The following is a 17,834-nucleotide window of genomic DNA, read 5'->3' as shown; positions in this document are numbered from 1 at the left end:
TGTAACTTTTGAACTAGTAGCCCAATCTTGGAACTGATTGAAATTATGGATTCTACAGGCCACGTTCTATAAAAAAAATTTTTTTCCTGGACGATCTGAGACAATTTTTTTTTCGGGGCAAAAAAAGGCAGTGTATAACCTTCCTTTTTTCCTAAAATCGACTGCACCAAAATTTCTCGGGAAAACACTTTTTCTTATTAATTTTGGTGCGTAGAATCCAAAACAATTCGTACTTTTTCGATCAGACTTCTCAATCAAAAGTTATAGACTAGAAACCAATTTCGAAAGAAAATTCAAAGGGCTGTAACTTTTGAACTAGTAGCCCAATCTTGGAACTGTTTGAAATTATGGATTCTACAGGCCACATTCTATAAGAAAATTTTTTTTCCGGGTCGATCTGAGACAATTTTTTTTTCGGGGCTCAAAAAAAGGCAGTGTATAACCTTCCTTTTTTACCAAAAATCGACTGCACCAAAATTTCTCGGGAAAACACTTTTTCTTATTAATTTTGGTGCGTAGAATCCAAAACAATTCGTACTTTTTCGATCAGACTTCTCAATCAAAAGTTATAGACTAGAAACCAATTTCGAAAGAAAATTCAAAGGGCTGTAACAGAGTGAGCAGATGTGGAAAATGCTACCAAATTCATGATGTCGAACCCACCGTTGGGTTTACGTTGCTATACCGCTATTCAACGTGTAGGGTACAAATTTTGCGTTATTTAACTGTCAAAATCAAAAGATCAAGAACCAAAGAATATAATAAACTTTTGGGCTTAAGGAACAATTAATATAATTAAATTACATCGCATAGGAACAACATTGGCGTTGACTGAACGATCACTCAACGGTATTAGTAAAGCATAATACACTGAATACAGAATATGTCCATAATCGAGAGCATGAGGTGGCTACATTATTGCATGTTGTAATGAATTACAAATTTTGCGATCGATATTACCCAGCTAAGGAGGGAGAGAGGCAGTACAATTTCAATTAACGGAACGTTGGTCCGGCGAGTGTCTTTGATTAACAAACTCACATACCCGCCGAGATGTATAAATAAGGAAAATTGGCATTTGTAGTTCGTCTGGAGGCATCTAAATGTAACGAATTTTCGACTTGCTGTTATTTAAGCAGGAAGGACATGTATGGACAATCTAAACTAAATTTGTTCGAAAAAAAAATGTAAGACCTTGCTATGATTCTTATTCCTTCTTTTTTTTACATTAACATAAATGGTCTGATAGACCTCACGAAATTGAAGAATACAAGGTGTAAACGTAATATGAGGAACCTAACAATAAATAGGTAATCGGAACGGAAGAGTGCGAAGAAGTAAAAGGATTGGATTTGATGGATCCAAAGAATCTAAATGGGCAGAAGAGGCATGAAAAATAAAGTTCTTCTTAAACTTTCCTGAAATTGTTACCAAATTTTACTCAAGTTCTTTCACATTTACTTCATACCCTTTTCAATTGTCCTTAACCTTAACCAGACTCGCCTCATTCAGCTCATGTAAAATACTTCCTTGAAAGTTTTCGTCAGGTTCCTAAACTTTTTCTCTAATTCCCGCTCAAACTTTTTCTCACGTTTGTTTCGAAATCCCATTCACATTCCAAGCTTCTTTTAAATTTTTATATCAAGTTTCCGTTATAGGTTCTTTTTTAAGTACGTTTTCTGTTCCTCATATTCACCTCAGGTTTTTAAATCATTCCTTTGAGGTTCTCTTCGTAAATTGCTCCCAGTACCTCAAATTCGTCTTAATCAGTTACACTTTGATTTCAAATTTGCATCCAAATCCTTTTCAACTTTTCTTCATAGGTACTCCCTAAGCCATCATAAGCCCGTCTCAAGTTGTTAGGCACAAAGTTCTGCTTCTGTTTCTCCTAAATTATTTATATTTAACCTTTACAATTGATTCTTTCGCATATTTTAATGGGATAAAAAACGGTTTAAATTATTAGATTATCCGTAAGATTCAATAGGATGCAGCTTAGTGGCTCGTAGGTGCTGTTATAGTCATAGCATAAAGTTAGCCAAAACTGAAGGATGTGGTGTACGTTTAGGAGAGGAGTGCATTAGATCAAATAAATTATTAACGAATAACTTATACCGAGGCTTATACATTCAATTAAATTGTTCTGATGGTGATACCACAACTTCCTTCCTTCATTAAACTAAATCGTCCAGACAAATGATGTACTTCATTCATTTCATTTGTCGATAAGTGGGAGTGCAACTACACGTAGTTTTTGTCATACAGTTTAGGTCATTAGAAAACGAATCGCACACGTAGGTACGTTTGACTTTCCACTTAAAAGAAGTTGGAAACTGGAAGTACCTGGCTTCATTCGTAGGCGTAGATATTGCATAGCATGAACTGGATTCTTTAGTGGGAGTTGTAAGGAAAGTAGTGTAGGTACATAATTCTCTTGAAACCGACAAATCCGAGTGTGTAAAATATACCGCTTTCAAGGCGCGTAATCTAATATCATAGTGTAAATTTTCCACTCTACTAATACACTATTGAAATCTGATAACATTTCCCTCTGCGTTTCACGTGTGTGGAAATCCAATAGGTTGAACGGGAATTTCCTAATTACGAACTTTATTCGTTTTTGAAGTTATTAAGTAAATCGGAAAACTTTAGAAATCAATCTGGTTCATCTCGATCCAATGAGGGAAAGTATGAGTGAATGGACTTTTAAAATATTTCTCAAGTTTTCTCATATCGCCAAGCGCATCTTTCGTTGACTATATCCATATCTGATCAAGGGGAAAATTTTACCGAGGAGCCTCCTCAATAATCATTCATGATTCCAGGAGTTTTTAGTAATTAATTCTTCTGTTACCCGTCGCCTGTTGCCGTTTACAATGGTCACTTCTTTTTCAGTATCTGCTTCGGCGCTCACTAGTCACTACTCACTACTAAACAGTCTGAAGTTAGTCTAAAGTATATTATGTAAAAACTGAAAAATATCAGAGGTTTGAACAATTGAGCCATTTTACCGGACATTTTGGCTGTCGTATTATTAGCCAATACACAAACAATCTTGTTGTGGAATAGTTTAAAAAAACTTGTGTCGTTTTTGGAGACAGCAACCCCAAATACGTTTCGTATGTAGTAATTAAATTTCCTGCACAACATTTTCCACAACGTAACCCTGTACTTACTGCAGTTCTGATTCTACTCTTTATGTTTTTCAAAATTAATTAACTGAAGTATATATTGAGGTATACGGTTTTCCTATTAGTTTTCCACTAATCACTAATCAATGTATAATTTATTATAAAAATTCAGGAACTGAGAAATCATCCTGGGTGTTGATGCATACAAGTTACGAATTCTTCTGAAATGTCTAATAAAGCAATTTACGATGGCAAATTAATATATCGTGCAGTGTAGTTTCCCCTGCTCGGCATAAATTGTTATTGATTCTGATTTAAATTTATTTTACTGTTCACTGAGTTTTCAAACCTATTTGAAATAGATTTTCCAATTTGATAGATGATGTGCTGCCTGTACTATTATAGAAAAGCACGATTCGGCGAACGCAAAATGATGTTAACCCCGGCAAGTGGTACTTAAGTGGCTATACTATTCCATCTTGTAATAAATTGTAAATTTTGCGATCAATATGAATGAGAAATTACTGTCCAACTAAGGCAAGAGGATCACGATTTCAATTAAATTTCATATTGCGTATTTCAGCCAACAGGGTAAAGTTTGTATTATTAGAGCCTTGCGTGCCTGTTTACTAAATTTGAATGAGTACCTAGTTTTCAAAATTGTTTCGAGATACTAAGAAAGGAATTTAATTTTTCATTATATTACCCTTAAAAATGTTGAGGTTTCTCAAAGGCTTAAGAAAATAGTAAATAATTTAAGCTATATGAAACCTCGTATGAAACGGATAGTTTTACTTTGTAAGTGAGTTCGCGCCGGTAAAATGTGCTAATGTTATACTCCGCTAAAATTTCAAGGCAGAAGCCATAGAAATCATTATAAAACTTCTGAAAACTCTGTAGGTATTTAATTTAGACGTTCAAAATAGGAAGCTTAGGTTCTCCCGTCGTTTCCATGCAAACAATATTGTATTCAGTTCTGAACTATATTTTATATCGTGCTCCGCGTCGCATTTTTAATAAGAATGACAGATGCCATTGGAATGCACAATTATTTATTTCACTTTATCTACCTCTACCCTTACAACTAAAAAGTTTACTCCTTCAAACCTATTAAAATGTTAATTTAACATCTGCTATAAAATGAAGACATTTGAAAGCATAACGCATTTTGAGGTTAAACTTTTTCCGCAAACGTCAAATAATGACGACTTTATTAACCTCAGTTCGTTTGATTTCACAGACGTTATTCTTTTCTCCGCCCGTGAGCATAATCCTTGTTTGTACGTTCCGGGGCTAAAAACGGCACAGAGAAATTGACTTCTTACGCGTTTCAACATCAAGGTCGACAGAATCTCATTCATCAGAAGATTTTGTTCGCGGTTTCTTTTATATTAAATAAAGAATATTCTTTGTATCCTTCAACTCCCCCCGATTTACGAGTACAAGCAAAGCTGAAATTCGGCCGTCAAACATTATGCCTTACCACAGAAAGTCACACTTTTACTCCTAATAAAACAATACTAATACTAATCTCTATGAGTGACGTCTTTGTTTTAAATTGTATCTGTCGCCCCATTGCCAGCAAATAGTTCCGTTTTATGTGATAAAAAGAGGTAATATAAGGTTTCATATCTGACGTTGCGAGTTGGGTTCCTTTGACAAGGAGATAAGTAAATTTCTGTTGCCTCGGCATTTTTTTGTAGACCACTTTCGATTTGGACAATGCCAATAGCCGTTTTAAGTCAGTTCAGTGTAGAAAGACGAGATGAGTTTTGTACAAAGTAATTCATTCGCATTTGGTTAGTCAACCAGGAAGATTTTGGTCCGAACCGTTGGTGCGAGAGCTTAGCGTTTTGGTCAGTAAGTTGTTCATTTTACTGACCTTTACAGAATAGAAATAATAACTTATACAACTTATTGAAATAAATAATCATTTAAAAAAAAGCACGAATAAAGCTCGCTGTCAATGCATTTCGTTTCAAATCCCTTTGCTTCCACAAGGCGCGTAGACTATTCGTCACCTTATAAATTGTGGTCGATCTATAAATTTGCATGCCCTAAAATCAAGAGGGTCGGTGTATCCAATCTAAAGGTAGCTTAAACGGCGAGCTTCTGTAATAGATATAAAACGATTTTGGTATTTTCATCATCCATTCTCGCGCGCTAACGTCACAGGAATATTTTGCACGATTGACCCATTTAAAATCAGCTATTATTATTTAAAATCGACAACGCGCACCTTTTCACATTTTTTATTTAGAACGAGCCAGTTCAGGTGAATAATACACAAGTGTCTTTTGCGTTGTACAAAGGGACTTCAAACAAAGGTAGGCCACGCGTAATTAAGAGATGTCCACATAAAGTGTATTAAATTTTCTCGGGTTTTAACGAGGGGAGGAGGGTAGGTATCATTTGCTCTTGTTAAAATTGTAGGTCGAGTGAGGCAGGTTTAGTGGCAGAAAGTCTATTTTAGTGTTCTAACTACTTTTTATGGATCAGTAGGTTGAGTAGCGGGAAATGGGAAATAGAAAACGAAATCCATCAAGAAATTCAGAATTTGATTTACGCGTTTTTGTAACGGAATAGTTCGCACTTTACATCAAAGGAATTTAATTAGAGTGTCTTGATGAAGGTGCTCTAAAAGAAATACTGTCCAGCTACGCTTCGTTTGCTTTATTGGTGTGAGATGCCCATTATTTCTATCTTGTCGCGTTCCTTTTTTTATATAAAGGAAAAAGACAGTACCCTATTGTTTAAATTGTTTTCTACGGTTCTTGTTTAATTACCGCCCTTTATTTCGAACGCTTCTAACAGGGCTGTGCTTTTCACAACAATGCTTGTTGAAGTATTCAATTTTATTTCATTAAAGAGAATCCAGAAATTTTGAATTAGTACAAGTTTGTAGAATATTGATGGTTTGTTGCACTGTGGCGGATGATTGTTTCTCGCCTACTGACGCTAATTTTAAATTTAATTTAGCAAATGAATATGAATAAACGGTGTTATATGAAAAATGGAAAATACAGCGCAAGGAGTGTGATGTATAAACACATACACAGATACATTACTAAAATCACAGATTAATTACAATCAATACTAAAATAAAAAGAAAATCCGTGAACAGAGAGAGAAATGACAGCAATTGTACGATAAGATTGTCTGAACAACAATGGCAAATAAATATCGGTTATGTGGAGAATAAATTATTCATTAATTAGTGTAGTAGAAATTGGAAAAACAAATTAATAGCAGATTATTTTGTCGGAAGGAAATATTATATGTGAAAGCGACAAGGACAAGAGTGCCCACTAAATTGTCTAGTCAAAATAAAATTGGAAAAAACAACAAATTTAGGGTAGAGCGATTAAAACTCATAGACCAAACACAAAAGGATACAGCTGCACTGAACTGACACAAAAACTGTAGAATTCCAACAGAAGAAATTAGGCTAGAAGTAATACAGAATGAGCTTAAGGGGCTTAAGTTAAGATAAAGAAAAATGTAAAATGCGCCTAAGAAGAAAATACTCTTCGCCCTCATTAATCAAACAAAATGCAAATTCATGAAAAAAAGTATCACTTTCAAAACTAGTTGTACAAATAACTATTTCCGGAGGTTCATTACGAATCTTTGGATATTTATCAAATATAATAGGTAGGTTGATTTAGAGTTCCTTATATGCTGTTAAAAATTTATTTGCAGATTTTGCAGGTGTTCATATTATTTAAGCACCTCTCAAAGAATCTTCAAGTCCTTGTCAGAATTTTTGAAAAAAATAAACTTCATTGTCTCTTTTTATTCGCAGAAGTTCATACATTCTTCAAGAACTGTTTACAGATTATCGGGAGGTCTTTCAAAAAGTCGTCATAGATACTAAGAAATTTATCACAAATCCTTGAGAGAGCCCCTTGAGATTCTTAGACGTTCTTTAACAATTTGTGAGATCGTTTCTGGACCCGCATTGAAAACGTAACTTGGAAAGTGAACGTTCCCCGCCTTCTACATTAGAGAAAACGACTCCCATCAGCGTTTCTAACCTCAATTTCTTTCTTTCATTTTACCACGACTGGAAGTGAGCTAGTATTCCGGGAACGCTCTTCAAGAAGAATTCAAGAATACGGACCCTGGACGATTCTTAGTAATTGGGGAGCAATTTTGCAGGGGTTAACTGTTAACTATCGAATACCTGAAAAATCTCTCATACATAAATCAACATACCTATATTTTGTGAAGAATATTTTTGCAGAAACGTTGGAAAATAGTCTTTAGCATATATTACTGAGGACTGTATGCAATGAGTTGCGGTCCCTACGCCATCCACAGAACACCTGCCCAGCTCAAAACGCATTTTTTAAACCAAACCTAAATAGCTTAGGAAATCATGGCGTATAACTATTTATCGATAACTGTTGAGGTCCATCTTGATATTGATTATCTCACAATGGGGTTAATCGTTAATGGAGATCCAAAACACAAACCATTCCACATAAAACTTTAATTCAATTCAATTACGGTGAGTAATAACCTTTAAAGGCGTAAAACGCTACTGGTTTCGGCAAACTGCCATCATGCTAATATAAATAGAGTATATTAATTATAAAAGTCAAAATCTAATAGACCGATTACCGATTACCTTAGAGTTACAGTAATCGTAAAGTTTAAAGTTGAGAATTATTAAAAAATTTAAGTTGAAGTTACATCACTAAAAAAATAAAGTTTAGAGCAAAAAAGGACGACTTAGCATTAAAATTATTATGTTTGGTAGAAAAATGTTCCGCAATTCTAGTTTTAAGTTTTCGACCAGTTTCGCCGATGTAAAAGGCATCGCAAGTGGCACAATTTAATTTGTAAACACCAGATTTTTTTAGTCTGAACGAGTTTGTTTTAAAGATTATCTTTGGACGAAAAAGAGATGTTGATGTTGGAGTTTATAAAAATATTCTGGAAAGAGTAGGAAGAAAGACCTATATAAACGGCAAGGAAGAGTAATTTTGAGGGATGTCAGATCCAATGGGTTGTAAAGAAGTATGATGTTTATATAGTTGAACTTGTAGAAAACTTGCAGAGTTTCCGGAGTAGGCGAAGATGATATTCAGTTCTTTTTTAAAATTCAGACGGCTTAAAGGAAGGGTGCGTAGTCTATTGGAAAAACCGGAAGGTAGCTAATTTATGGGGAGGTGGATGAAAATAAGTAAAAGGAATCACGTGGTCGGTAGTAGTTGGTTTTCGATAAACAGCAAAGTCTAAGGAATTCTGTAATCTGGAAACTTTGAGGTCTAAGAAATTGAGAGTCTTGTTCTTTTTCAAAAGTGTCCTTAATATGGGGATAGAGCTGGTTTAGAAATTGAAACCAGTGTTGTATTTCTTTATCACAAGAATGTCATCTACGTAACGCTTGTAAAAAAGTGATCGCGTTTATAAGGTTTTTTGTTCTCCTCAAGGGAAGTAAGAAACAATTCGGCTAGTACTGAAATGTTGTATGTACCTAAGCACCTGGAATAAAAGTAAAACTAATGGCAACTCAAAAAATTGTTTTACAAGCTATTCTGATCTGGTAGGGACATAATCAACTCCTTGTAAAAACGATGTATGTGTGAAGATCTCGAGGATCGTTCGGTATTCAGTTGTATGGGATTTTTCATTCTGAAAATCTAAAGTCCAACTTAGTCTTTAATTCAGACTTTTTAATGTAACCAAGAAAATTTCAATCGGAAAAACTTGATTTCAAGTTATAGCAGCCTCACTTTAAAAATCAGTTTTCCGGTGGAACTAAGCGAGTATAAATTCTAATTAACCTATAAAAGCTTCCCTTGCAAATAAAATTAGGCCGACATTGTTAGAAGACACCCAGAACAAGAGAGGGATAATAAATAAATAAACTAAATCAGTTTTCCGGTGGAACTAAGCGAGTATAAATTCTAATTAACCTATAAAAGCTTCCCTTGCAAATAAAATTAGGCCGACATTGTTAGAAGACACCCAGAACAAGAGAGGGATAAATAAATAAATAAACTATTATGTGTGTACTAGTTGAGACCATTTTGGGCAACAAATTGTATACACTCAAAACGTTACATTTGTAAAATTCATTTATTTTGAACTTTTCCATGAATTTGCATAAACAGACCGATTCCAATTTGATTTTGTGGGTGGGGTATATTGCTGTAAAGAGCTTTTAAAATGATTGTCACTCGATGCGTGAGTTATAATTTTAGAGCGGGGTAGCTGGAGGTGCGGGAGCGATTGCTAATACAAAGGCAAACCTTCCAACAAAAATCCCCCTAGCTATCGACTCTCTCCACTGAAATTGCTAAAAAAAAGACCAAGATAGGAAACGCGCAAAATTTAAATCCTCCAGTTCAAAAGTTTGTAATTACATAAATAATTTTCTTCTTCTTTATTCGACCCACAAAATGCCCACAATCAAGTTATGTAATACTGTTCAAATTCACAGACACTATTGTTCAAATGCAACTACAAGCATTAAAGCAGGACTTGTGATAGTGATCTAGCTTGGATTACTAAATTAACGGTACTTAAAGCTGCAATACAAGTGTGTGCAATTTACACCGCATACCCAATAACACAATAAACATCAACTCTTTCCATCTAAATGTAAATTGAAGTCACAAAAGCGTACAAGAACTGCAGAATTTGTTTTAATTTTCCAAGATTTCATGTAGGTACCTATAATTATAAATACACATACAAAAATACACGCTTTCATTGTATAATGCAACCTGTTATTTAAAACAAAAATTTAACCGTTCTTGCTTTTTGACTAACCTTTACATTGCTGTGACTCCATCAAATTTTGATGCACCTTTTTTATCAATAAAGCGTCAATGATCCTTATTTTTAAACATTTTACTTGTACTCGCGAAACTATTCAATTCCCGCACTAACACGTAGTATACTGGTGAAAGCATCTGCTTCCATTCAAAGTCAAAAACAGAACTTTCCCAACTTCTTATCTTGAAAGATTCAACGCATGGCCAAAATCTTGTACCTGTAACTTGTTTTTCGAAACGCATCAAGCGTTATCAGTTCTAATATGTTTACTTTATTGTATTCGTGTCGTATTGTTAGAATTGGTAATTTTTCGGAAACCTTCGGATGATTTCTGTGTAAAATGATGTGGAATGCTTTATCGTTACTAATTGATTTTCTGTAATTGAGATGTTGGCAATTTGGTTAGCATTTTCGCTTCTCAAAAACAGACCGGTCTGCATTTCATATCCAATTTACGTATGCACCGGCTTGAATTTTAACAATCGATAGGTAAGGTTGCGTAAATCAGATCGGACGAAATTTTAGGAATGGACAGAAGGTTTCTGTAAATGTTTTTAGTAATGATTACGAAGACAAGTTCTGACTTATGAAAATTGCTTAAACGTTTCGTTGACATCCACTATCCCTGTGAGATGTTTTGTCCCCTCGAATTTTGCTTGCTTGATTGAGCAACTTCTGCGTTGATTTTATCTTATTTTTACGATTATTCTTTTGTCTAGGGCAAATTTCTTAAGTGAGAACGAATTAATTCATTTAAAAGCATAAAATCTTTTTTAGTGGCGGTCATTAATCAAATCATCCTGGATTGTGAAGTCAATTATTGTTTGCGTTCTATTCCTATCAAGTATTTCATTCCTTGAGCTTTTCAACACCAGTATGAGGATCTGCCTTGTTTCCCTCTTTTAGGAAGTATGCTCTCCTCTCTTTTGTAACTGACTAAAGACTAGGTAGCGCCTATCCGGTTTACTATTACTACATTTCCCTTTTTGCTTATTTTTCCCTTATATGATTGTCCGTCTGTCTGTTCCTCGCCTAATTCGAGAACCTTTGCCAATCGATTTCAACGAGTTCAAGGATCAGTGCTATTGAATATGAGTCGAATCAAAAGCCTGGTTTCCAAATACGAGCGGAGTGACAAAAAAAACCCCTACTGAAAATCGTATACGATTCTTCGTACCTATCTTGTTTTAGTACTTAGCGACAATAGTTTTACTCGTTTGGGTTTGAGTTTGGGTTTTTAGATTCCAGCCTTGCGTATAGTTCCAGCCTTCAATTGGGGTAAGTGACGGTGTGTCACCATACCTTCTACAACAATTTTGGATATTTTAAAAAATAAGTATAGTTGATTCGTTGTCAGTTCTCCACAAATGCTTCTTAAAACAGACAGAATCTACATGTGAATCTGCCTGTGAAAAACGCAAATGCAATAAAAAATCATCCAATTGGACCATATAAAAGTTCATACAATTTTAAAAATGGCGTTGTACCTGTATTTCCTCAAGCTTCTGAGAAATCCACTATATCCCAACTTTAAGAGACCAATACTTATGTCTTGCCATGGCCAGTCATATCTCTTGATCTTTCGTCTACTAAACGAAACGTGGGTGCGGAAAATTATAGGCAGAAAATTGAGGCATTTATAAGGCCAACACATGAAGTTCACGTGTCGTGTTCCTTTTTGGAATTTGTATCAATACGTTTCAACGTTTCGGTTAAGTTTAAAAGTTATAAGGGAGTTCACATCTTTTATATCTAAGGGATTCCCTTCAAAATCTTAAAGCCGCGTTAAAAACAACATAATATTCAAATTCATCTTAATGTAAAGTAACTTAATTTCTTTCTTCATTCGCACCCCTTTCGTTTACACAAAAATATTCCACAAGTAAAGAACCGAATGCAAAAAAATCGCATGTAGATATCTGCGAAATTGAAAGTAGTGAGAATAACGACGAAGGCGTAGACGAACAAATCTAAGCGAATACTTTAGGAAAATGTGCTAAAAGCCCTCGTAAACGATGTTGCATTGTATATTGTATGTACATTATTATAAATCTACTACATCAAAAACCCTCACCATAAATAATTATTGGCCAATTTCTGAAAAATCGAAGTGCCATTAAACAATCATTATTGTTTCCGGAGGGAAAAATGTTTCTACTTTCCTCCCTATTTTAGGGCTGTACCAGCCACCAACCTAGCTTTATAGTGGTAAAAAATGTAAGCATAAACGATTAAACCTTTATGAATTATTCATGGCGTTTCGGCAAACAGGGTCTACGCATTATTTCAGTTTCGTAAAACCATGCGATACTAATATTCGATTCCGCTTTGGGTCAATAAATTTTGGTAATTTCTAGTGCGCCACCAACACCGATTCAGGATATACTAATTGGCTGTCCACTTATGCTAATTTATTTTGTAAATAAGGGAGACCAAACAGATGTATTTGCATTTCCGTGAGCTTGTCACGTAGCAAATCGAAACTTGAATTACAGCGAACTTTACCAACAGCAACTCGACTCGAAACTGTCAATAGGATTCAATTAATTTTAGAATAACAGGTTGAAACATATCGGCTTCCGTTTCCACGAGATGACTACACAAACGATTAAACAGTAATTGAGACTGACAAAGTGCTCAGAATTTAATTCGTATACAGACTAAATTATCTCATTAGTTGTGCACAAAGAACATTTGCTAAATTTACTTAGTGCATAAAAGTGAGTACGAGTACTGACCGAGGACTTACCCCATTCTTTTTGCTACTAATTATGGCTGATCACTTTGTTAACCAATGATTCGTTTATTTCCACAAAAAGAAAGTTTTCGCTGTTAATTCTAACGAATAATGAAGAATGATTACTAAAATCGCCTGAACATACAAATTGAGGGGATCAAAACAGCATTATAAAAATTATTTAGAAAAAGCCGTAAATGTTTTGTTATTCGACTTTTTTATTACCCTATTATATCTAACATAAAAACCGACCTCTCCTCATTTTTATAACTTTATTTATCGGCAGCGTTTTTTGTCTGACATTTCTGGAGGTTCATATTTTATTCCGTAACACGCGAATTACCACACATGACGATGTTCTTTGCGAAAAATTGTTCGTGTTTAATCGCGATGTCGATACAAAATTGCACACAATTACTAAATTTAGTAATTTATAATTATCGCTTAAATTCTGGTGTATAAAGAAATCATTCAATCGAAAGGGATATTCATTGGAAACAAGTTTGAGGAAGATGTCGTCGCCATGGCAAGGGAAATTTACTGAATTTTCTTAACTGAGAGTGATAAGACCAAAATGAATAGTCCAGCAGTTTTTTTTTCAGTAATTACGAACAGGCTAAATCTTGGTGAGTAGGTTGGGCTCCAGGAGGTGGGATGACTATACAAACGTTTACTAAAATGGTCATATAGTCTTACAAATTTAGTGCTACGTTTCCCCAGTTGGAAGGTTTAACACCTGCGCAAATCGTGAGCTGCCTCTATCTACCTACTCACGAAGATTCAGCCTCGTTTTAGCATTTCATAAAACTTACGTACCTTATTAATGAATGGGTTTCGGTTTGCGATATAGATAAAAGAAAGATGGGTAATTGAATTAAAACAGATGGCATAACCTAAAAAAACGTGTTAACGAAATTAGGAATCTTATGAAAATAACTACCTCGACCAAATACAACAATGCCTCATAAACAATTTTAGCTTGATAACTGGAATTCTCCACTTCAGAAATCAACATCTTTTTTTGTAGCAAGATGATTAAGAGAAATCTAAATCTGTGGTTCCTTAAAGATATCTACCTTTGGGCAAATTTGAAGCCATTTTGTATTTCATGTATTTTCCCACTGATTATTAGAGTTAGAACTGATAGATAAAATCAGTAGTTTTTTCATTTAAATTTTTTACCTTAGGTGGGTGCTGGTTTTACAATAAAAATAAATGGTCAAGGTTTAGCATGTTTCTCAGTTTGTTTCAATTCAAATTAAAAATCAGGCTCAGCACTATACGTTTATTTTATGTGAAAGTACTAATGCCAAAATCAACAAACAAATAGGTTTTGTAGGAATGGGTTACTAGGGAAATGTATGAGAGGTTTTAAATGTATTTCGGTAGATTTTCGCCCTCTACCCTTCTTGTTGATCCCTCAAACGGCACCGTCTTCAAATTGTTTGTTTTATTGAAGTCTATACTACAGGTGAGAATAGAAACAAAATAGGCATATGATCAAAACGTAATTAATGGCCTCAGAGGATAACGTTTAACTAATTCAACTTCTGTATGGAATACCATTTGAATATTCACTCACTGGATTTAGAATAGGTACGTAGATGATGATTAAGGATCAAGAATGCAGAAAATAGTTAAAACAACAATTTATTCACACCGTCCAAAGTGGGTTTTGTCCAGGAGAGAAAATAAGGGGGCGAACTCGAACCCCACTAAAGATTAATACTCTTTTGAAAAGTACCGGGAAAGTGGGCTTTCAAAACCGTCACACAAGACGACGGACGTGAATCTAAAATGAATGAATGGTGGTCAAAGTCGCGAAGACCGAATTTTCAAAGCTCAAAACACGAAGCCAAAGAAGATGTTGACGTACCCTCGAACGTACCTAAGTCAAGAAGTAGCTTCGATTCACTAGTGCAACTAATATTCCAAATAAGCAAATGAAGAAATATCCATTCGCATTCCTGACGCAATCATATTTGGAGAACTGAGTGATTAAAATCTAACCGCGCCTCAGTTGGAATTTAGATGAAAATTAAGCACCCCTAATAGGGTAAAATGGGATATTTAGCACTAATTGACGGAAGCGAGCAGATCGTCCTATCCGAATTACGTAAATTATTCTCTTATGTATATTCCCATATAAAATACCGAACATATTTCTCAGTATGATGAAACAAAAACTAATTCTAGATCCAAACCAAATTCAATAGATTCTAAAACAGCGGTTTCCAAACTGGGGGGGGGGGGCGTAAAGTACTGTTAAGGGGACCGCGAGATCCCCGAAGTGTGGTTGCTCAACTAGTCAAAACCGAGGGTGCCATGAAAAGGATAGATTTTTACCAATTTTTTTTGTGTAAAGAAGGTGTAGCTCAATACAGGTATTATTATTAGTATTACCTAAACTTTGCGTATTAACCAAGATAAAATGCTAGAAATTATTGTTAGGGGAGGGAACATGCAATCCAAAACAAAAGAACATTCAGAATTTCAGAATTTCAAACTGGATTTAGAATAGGTACGTAGACGATGATTAAGGATCCAGAATACAGAAAATACAATTTATTCACACCCTTCAAAGTGAGTTTTCTCCAGCAGAGAGAATAAGGGGGCGAACTCGGACCCCATTAAAGATTAAGACTTTCTTGAAAAGTACCGGAAAAGTGGGCTTTCAAAACCGTTACACAAGACGACGGACGTGAATCTAAAATGAATGAATAGTGGTCGAAGTTGCGGAGATCGAAATTTCAAAGCTCAAAACACGAAGCTTCAACCAAAACAAGATGTTAACTTATCTATTCAAGAAGTAGCTTCGATTAACTAGTGCAACTAATATTACAAAAAAGCAAAATGAAGAAATATCCATCCGCATTCCTGACGCAATCATATTTGGAGAACTGACTGATTAAAATCTAACCGCGCCTCTGTCGGAATTTAGATGAAAATTAAGCACCCCTAATAGGGTAAAATGGGATATTTAGCACTAATTGACGGAAGCCAGCAGATCGTCCTATCCGAATTACGTAAATTATTCTCTTGTGTATATTCTCATATAACATACCGAACATATTTCTCAGCATGTAAAAGTGGGTAAATACTATTCATGTAAAAATACGAAATACTGCCGGTGAAGTAACGCACTCTAATTAAATCTGCATTCCCATTGCGATTTAATGCTTCGCCTAGTTTTGCGTACAGTCGCTGAACATTCTAATCTATTTAGACTCTAAAGGAGGCTAAAAGGAACGGAGATGTATTTGTATATACCTTAGGGAGATTCCTTTATTTGTGTCGAGAATGAAATACTTCGCGCAGCTGCTCTCCTGCCATACTTGTTATTACAAATTAGTACAACTACTACCTACTCTACGTCGGAGCAATCTAACGCTGCGGCACTTTCGACAATAAAACCGAAATTGGTCAAAGAGCGAGCTTGATTAATGACCACACGTCGAAGAGATTTTTGTGTTATAAAGGGAGATTGAGCGCTCCCTCGTGTAGGATACGTCAGTTTGAAATACCTTATTATTGTGTGTCAATTCAGAATCGATTGTTTTTTATACGCAAGCAAATTTAAATTAAAGAGAGAAAGTTGCATTTGATGATAGGTATTGTGAAATGAGACCGGGTCTTGGAACAATTTTATTCCATACAAGTTCTTTTAGTTGCAAATGGTTAAATCCAAACGTACCTACATTATGCGACCACGAAGTCTGTAGTTTTCAGGAGGGTATAGTTTATGGAAGTTAGTTATACCAAAGATAGTATTATCTTTGGTTATACGAAGGGAAAGGGACTCAAAACAACCTTCTAATGGAAACTTGCTTCCGCACTGCCCATTCCCTGTAATGCAATAGTATAACTTTCTAAGGCAGGTTGATTCGGAGAGAGATTCTCCTGATTTGTCGCTTTCTTGTAAAGCCAATTTTCTGTTAACCCCGTCCGATACCCAACAGTGTACAGGTTAAAATGAAAAAGTTTCATTTCCTCCAAAATTGGCTTTTAGAAATCAGAAATTAAAATTGCATAATTGCATAAGGGTGTTACCTTCATTTTGAGTAAAATGATGATATTCACTACAAAGATCCCTTTTCAGGTAGACAATAAGCCAAGCAACAGTAATGGCTTATGAAGACAAATTTGCAGGTAACCACTAGGAATCCACGATCTTCTCTCAAAGTACGGGTTGTACGCAAGACAAAAATTAAGGAAGAAGGAATATAATTGGAGAAAAATATGTAGCGTGGACTCTAGCGACAAAAGAATGAAGTAAGGGCGGTGAAACTTACAACACTCGGATGGCCTCTATTAAAAACTATTGTAAATAAAACCCATAATATCTATCTACATATAGACTAAACGAGTTTACAAAAGAAATACATATATTGCGAAAGAATACATCTTAAATGAAAAGAAAATCGAAAAGAGTTGGAATTTGGAATTTAAATTGGTTAGAAAAGAAGTTACAAGAATGTTTGAATAAGATCGACATTAACAGTAAATAACAATGTCATGTTGATAAATGTCAACATAACACCCTTGTTTTGACGTCTATAACATCCTCCATTGTAATCTTAAATTCACAATAGTAATCAAATCTATCAATTAATCCGTCAATATCCAAGACTTAACACTTGCTAAATCCTCGTGGACATAGGTGTCTATCGAAAACCTACCATCACTGACCATCCTCTTTGATTCTCTCAATTTATTTGAAGCACCCTATTTCTGAAGCTATAATATCACATTGGAAAAATGCAGTATGACGTCCATAAGAAATCAGAAAGTGTACCATGTAGCTTCTACATCTAGCGAGTTATGAAAATTGCGATAAGACATTCAGATTCTCCGAAAAAATGTGCCCATAGAAGCTGGAACCGTGCATTTCCGACCGTTTAAGGTAGTGAAAATGAAAACAAAGTTTGGCATTTTCACTTTTTCGGTGATTTCTTTAGTTAAAAAAAAGGGACAACTTTGCCCAAATTTAACCTACATTGTATCTTTTACCGTTACGGAAATCCCAATGGTGAGGCTCGAGTTTACACCCCCTTTACAATGGAACAAACTGCTATAATTGCGAGATCGCCCTGCAATTGGAGACACCAGGAAAAATTCAAAGATAAAAATTCGTTGGGGTTGTTATCATGTTCTTACAGATCAAGAAATTACAT

General features: G+C 35.0%; 1 protein-coding gene across 4 annotated transcripts in view; it reads right to left on the bottom strand.

The window, feature by feature from the left end:
• The window catches only part of LOC116168155, a 93,448-nt gene that overhangs the window by 56,244 nt on the left and 19,370 nt on the right, over nt 1-17,834 (bottom strand). For 2 of the 4 annotated variants that reach the window (XR_004144718.1, XM_031483824.1), the window contains exon 1: nt 12,673-12,829. The exons of 1 other annotated variant lie outside the window; for it this stretch is intronic. The gene's annotated coding sequence lies outside the window, so the exon portion shown is untranslated. Of the gene's footprint in view, nt 1-12,672; nt 12,830-17,834 lie in introns of those variants that run through there. One more of the 4 variants, XR_004144717.1, reaches the window with a different exon arrangement.

Source organism: Photinus pyralis, unplaced genomic scaffold, assembly GCF_008802855.1.
Source record: "Photinus pyralis isolate 1611_PpyrPB1 unplaced genomic scaffold, Ppyr1.3 Ppyr1.4_LG4, whole genome shotgun sequence".
Classification (NCBI taxonomy): domain Eukaryota; kingdom Metazoa; phylum Arthropoda; class Insecta; order Coleoptera; family Lampyridae; genus Photinus; species Photinus pyralis.
Note: the sequence above shows the minus strand (reverse complement) of the source record. Positions and strands in the feature narration are given on the sequence as shown.